General features: G+C 37.7%; 1 protein-coding gene across 2 annotated transcripts in view; it reads right to left on the reverse strand.

Annotated features, from left to right (window-relative positions):
* Window positions 1–6,107, reverse strand: part of LOC117803125 — a 95,227-nt gene that overhangs the window by 38,069 nt on the left and 51,051 nt on the right. The gene's annotated exons all lie outside the window — the stretch shown is intronic.

A 6,107-nucleotide genomic window follows, 5' to 3' on the forward strand; every position in this document is an offset into this window, starting at 1 on the left:
AAAAGTTCTGAAAGGACTTTATTTTGTTCTAAAAGCAATAAACCACTTTTTGTGTAACCGTAAAAAAAAGAAAAGAAAAGAAACCCAGAAAGTTCTAAAAAGTAGACCATCAGTGGCAAGCATAGGACTCTAGCTGCTCAGAAGGTGGTCCATCTGAGCTGGGCCCACGCAGGAAGGAAGGTGGCACAGACAGAGAAGGCTTACTGGAGGGGAGGGGGTTTGGGAAATGCCAAAAGCATCATTGGGGGAGGAAGGAAGGTGCATGATGGACAGGTTGAGACTCTCCATTATTTTGCCTGACTGGGAATGGCCTGAAATGCCCTCATACCTATATCTGACATCCCTATATTTTAGAACACAGAAATGGAAACCTTTAAAAAAAAATAAAATTGCACCTGGGCAGATGGCCACTTATAACTTGTCTCCTGGGGGAGACTCTTAGTCACTGGGTCAGCAACCTGAGTCAGCCCTGAAGAAAACGTGGCTATCTGAAGTGAACACCAGATTGCGAATAATTGCTCCCCTGGGGCCTTGCAGATTTGCAAAGTGACTAGGAGTCTATATGCCTCTAACTTGGGGAAACAAGAATAGCGGGCAAAAAAACCTAAAAACACTGAAATTTCCCATTAGACCACTGATCATGATCAGCTTCATTAAAAAAATTTTTTTTTTAATTTTGAAATGATCTCAAACTTAAAGAAAAATTGCAAGTACATTTTTTCTTCCCCTGAAGTATTCGAGCGCGGGTTGCTGACACGATCCCTATTACTGCTGTATCCTTTAGGGTATATTTCCTCTATATAAGGACATCCTCTTACATAGCCACAATTCAATCAGGAAATTAGCATTGATACATTACTGCTTTACATTTTAGAGCAGTTTTAGGTTCCCAGCAAAATCGAGGAGAAGGTTTAGAGTTCCAATGCGCCCCCATTCTCCCACACATACACAGCCTCCCCTGATAGCAACATCGCACCCCAGACTACCACATCTGTTACAATCCATAAACCTGCACCGACACATCATTATCACCCCTAAATCCAGAGTTCACATTACGGTTCACTCTCGGTGTTCCTCGTTCTATAGGTTTTGATGAATGGTATCACAATCTAGTGATATAAAAATGGTATCTAGTGATATAAAAATGTCTTAAATGACATTTCTGATTAAGATTGAGCAACTTTTCATAAGTTCATTGGACATTTGTATTTCCTTTTCTGTATAATGCCTCTTCTATATGTTGCTTAATTTTCTATTGATTTGACATTCTCTATTTGGTTTATAGTTCTTCTGTATTCTGATTATTAATGTTTTACTGATTTTATACTTCGTAAATATTTTTGGCCAGTTTGAGCTTCTATTTTCATTTTCTTTACAGGGTCTTGGTGAACCAAAGCTCTTGATTTTAATTTTGCCAAATTTATCGATCTTTTCTGCTTTGTTGATACTTTTGTATCATGTTTAAAAAATTTTTTCTTTCCCCTATGTCATAAAACATTTTCCTATATTTTCTTCTGAAATTTTCATATTTAAGTATTTAGTTTCGTGAAAGGTAAAAAGTAGTAATTTACTTTCAGTTTTTATTTAGATAACCAAGTGTCCAATGAAATTTGCTAATCGTCAATTTCTCCCAGGACAATCCACTATGTGTTGCACTATTATAAAGAAATTTGCACGTGTACATGACTTTTTTCCATTAGGTAATTTGTCTATGTCTGATCATAAGCATACGATACCGATTTCCATGGCTTTATAGGAAGTCCTCAAATTTGGTAGCATAAATACCTCCATCTTATTCCTCTTGGAGGTATTTTAAGTATTCTTGGGCCTTTTAATTTTAGAATCTGCCTGTCAACTTCCCTAACAAATTATTTTGGAATTTTTATTGGAATTTTGTGGATTTCTACCTTCAACATTATCTTTACAATATTGTCTTTCAACCCATAAATGTGTATTATCTTTCCATTTATTTATATCTTTTCTAGTTGTCTGCTAACACAGTTTAATAAATTTGTCCACATAGATCATGCACATATTTTGTTAGAGTTATGCCAATGTACCTTCCATTTTTGTTGCTTTAAAAATGGTATATAGGTATGGTGACTAACATTAACACAATAACAAAATTTTTTTAAAAAAGAAAAAATGGTATATAGTTTTTTGTTTTTTTAATTAAACTTTTCATTTTGAGATAATTGTAGGTTTACACACAACTATAAGAAAGAAATAATGCAGAGAAACACTGTATATGCTTCACCTCGTTTCCCCCGGTGGTAACATCTTCATAATTATTGAGCAATATCACACTAGGAAATTGATCATAATGAAATCCATGCATCTTATTCGAATTCCACCAGTTTTATATGCACTTGCATGTGTGTTTAGTTCTATGCAATTTTATCACACGTAGATTCATCCATGTAGCCACCCCTATATTCAAGACAGACAAAAATTCTGCCCCCACAAGAATCTCTCATGCTCTGAGTTTATAGCCACATCAGCGTCCCTTCCTCCCAACTGCTCAAACTCTCTCGAACCCCTGGCAACCACTAATGCACTCTCTCTATATAAAGCATTGTCATGTAGAAAATGTTGTCTGAATACAATCATACAGCATATAAACTTTAGGGCTTGGCTTTTGACTCAGCATAACTTCTTTGTGATTCATCCTACCGTTCCAAGTATCAGTCATTGCCTCCTTTCTATTGGCGAGTAGCCCGTGGTGTAGATGCAGTCATGTTTAGTCATTCACCCACTAAAGGACACTTGAGTTGTTTCCAGTCTGGGGCTTTTAGGGATAAAACTGCTATAAACATTCATGTATGTATTTATGAGTAAACGGAAGTTTTCATTTATCTGGAGAAGATGCCCAAGAGTGCCACTGTTGGGTTGCATTGTAAGTACGTGTTTAGTTTTATAAAATAATCAACTATTTTCCATAGTAGGTCTGTACCTTTTTTACATTGCATTTGTGAGATCACCCCAACTTCGTCATGTGGTATCATCATATTTTTATATAACTGGTCATTTTTTATCACCTCTTAATGATTTATTTTTAGATTGTACCCTTCATTTTATTAAACATTTTATAAACTCATTCATATCCTGTGTCTGATGATGCCAATATCTGAAATGTTGGAGCCCTGGCTCATTTTTTTGTTGTTTCTGCTGAGTTTCATTCATGGTGACTTATTTTCTTGGGCGTTTGATGGTTTTTTCTTATGAGCTCATATTCGGTTGATTTTAATCTGCAGGGAAACTGGAGGCCGTAACAGGATTATTACCTCCAGGAAGGACTTGTGTTTGTTTCTGCTAGGAGTCAAGGGTACTACTGCCTGGGACTCTCTCAGCTCCTTTCCAGTGTCTCCACTTTAATTTGGACTCAAAATCAATCCCCCCAAATTGCAATTATTTCTCACCCCTGGATTTTATGGATCTCCCAAGTAAAAGTAGCTATCTATAGGATAAAGTAAGCAGGAGGAGAGTGGAGCAAGGTCCTGAGTGGTTTGGGACTGTGGTACTGACCCAGCTGGGGTCCCCCATATGTGCACTGAGCTCTGCACAGGAAGAGGCAGGATGAGGTTGAGTGTGGAGAGGGTTCTGGAGGATTTAGTGTGGGAGTGAAGTTTCCAGACTTAAACTAGCACCTTCTTTCACATGTACCTGAGGCCACAAACCCTATCTGGCAGCTTTCTGACATTTGAAAGGCTCTTTCCAATCTTATTAACAGTATTTAAATAGCAAGATCTTATTTTGCTAGAATCCCAACCAGTCTAAACTGAATCACGTTTGCTAAACAGTGACTTGACTGCTTTAAACAATTAAGGCTGTAAATAATATTCCCCAAGACCTATTTATTTATTTATTTATTTATTTATTTATTTATTTATTTTTAAGAGAGAGAGGGAGGGAGAGAGAGAATCTTAAGCAGGCTCCATGCTCCGTGTGGAGCCCCATGTGGGACTCAATCTGACGACCCTGAGATCATGACCTGAGCCGAAATCAAGAAAGAGTCAGACGCTTAACTGACTGAGCTACCCAGACACCCCTGAATACTTTCAAACATACATAAAAGTAGAAAGAACAGCACAATAAACTTCCATATACCCACCACTCAGAGTTAAAAATTTATCAACATTTTTGTCATACTTGGTTTTACCTCTTAGAGGTTTTCTTGTCTTATTTTGTTGAGTTGGCTTTTTTTTTTTGAAATGAGAAGTTTTTTTATTTTAGCTAAAGAATTTTAAATAAAATCACAGATGTGGTATCATTTTATCACTAAATATTTCAGTACTCATTACTAAGAATATGCACATTATCTCACATAAGCACAATACCATTATCCTACCTAAAAAAAAAATTAACACAATGCAGGCTGCATAGTGAAGATTTGTCATTGTTGTTGTTGTTTTTAGTCAGTTCTCTATTGATGATCATTTGGGTTCTTTCCAGCCTTTTGCTTTTATAAGTAATTATCAGACATTTCATAACTAAGCAATTCCCAAAAGAATATAGAAGTTTAATTTTGGTTTGGGGCTTCCCCTTCCAATACATGCTGGCTTTACCCGTTCGAGTCCCCCTGTGCATAACCTGCTATGCATTTTGGCAGGAAGAGTAAAGAAGATATGTTTACTGAGGCTGTTTCTTGAAATGTGCTAGGAGTTTGGGTTTCGTTAGGTGAAGATAATGGAAGTCAATGGCAGACAGCCATGTGTAATTTACAAAGAGAAAGCAGACCCAGACTCTGGTTACCCTAAAAGAAAATGTCATTTGGATTCTCCTGCTGAGTTTTAAAAGAACAAATCTTGGAATTTTCTCAGTTTTCTTATAATCTGACATTTATTGGTCTCCACTTCTGTGAATTCTTTTTAATCAAATGAAGCTTTTGAATATCTGAGTCAGTGTAAGGTCAAGTCGCAGATTTTTATATTCACCATTTGTTCAGTGAAATGGAACTTCTAAAAGACAGTCAATAAATCACTCTGTCACTTGAAAAGTGAGCTAGAAAAAAGATAATGGGAGTGGTAAGAAAAATTATAAAATGCCAAATATATTCACTGCAATCCATTCATAAAACAGAAGGGAACTGATTTCAATCTTTGAAGCACAATTCCAATATAACCTTGCTTTTCTCTCAGTCAAGGAGCACAGAGAACCAACCTCCGGGTGTATGTCCCTAAAAATAGAAAATCAGTTTAATTTAGGAATAAGGGGCTATAAAATGTTAGTAGCATTTTTTTAGGCTGCTGCCGTGCCAGTTTCCACATGGACTCTCTGTTTCTAATATAAAAGATGAATAATGAAGAACAGTGCTCTATCATTTACCCAGGGCAGGGTCTCCTTCCTCTCCCTGTCCTGCCCTCCAGTATTCTCCAGCACAGCAGCAGGCTAGCTCGTGGAAGAGCACAGGCCCCAGAGTCAGGCAGAGCAGTGTTTCAGTCCTTGCTTTGACACTTACTGGCTGCGTGATTTGGGACAATGTATTTAACTTTGGAATCTTACTTGTGCCACTCTTACAATGTGGATTATAATACCTACCTTCTAAGGCCATGGAGAGAATGAACTTGAGTGTTTCTCTAACACTACTGCCCCTTAGCATCACCTGGGAAGCCTTTAAAAGTCCAGTTGCTCAAGCCTCACCCTAGACCTACAAAATCGGAATCTCTGGGAGAGGGTGTAGATACCAGTATTGTTTTTAAGCTCCCCCAGGTGATTCCCATGTGCAGCCAAGTTTAAGAACCCTATGGCCCTAGTGCATATAAATATCTAGTACATTTCCTGTCCCTCAGCCGACATTCAGTCCGCAGAGGCTATAACCATTATGTCCTGTCAAATTTCATAATGCCTTCTTGACTGCCCTTTCTTTCCATTCTCTGATGTGGGGTGTCTCCAGAAGGTTCAAATGAGTAAAATATGACACGAGAGCCTCCTTGCCCTCACCATCATCCTGGGTTTTTTTTTTTCCTTCCAGACTCTCCTTTTCTTTCTTATCTCCCCATCTAGTCCCTTAATAAAATAATAATCTAATCCCCCTAAAATTAAAGGTGCCAGGAGAAGGTAGAGAGTTACTGTCTCCAAGCAGACGTCCACGCTGCAAGGACTCAGAG

Source organism: Ailuropoda melanoleuca, chromosome 7 (genome assembly GCF_002007445.2).
Source record: "Ailuropoda melanoleuca isolate Jingjing chromosome 7, ASM200744v2, whole genome shotgun sequence".
Lineage (NCBI taxonomy): Eukaryota > Metazoa > Chordata > Mammalia > Carnivora > Ursidae > Ailuropoda > Ailuropoda melanoleuca.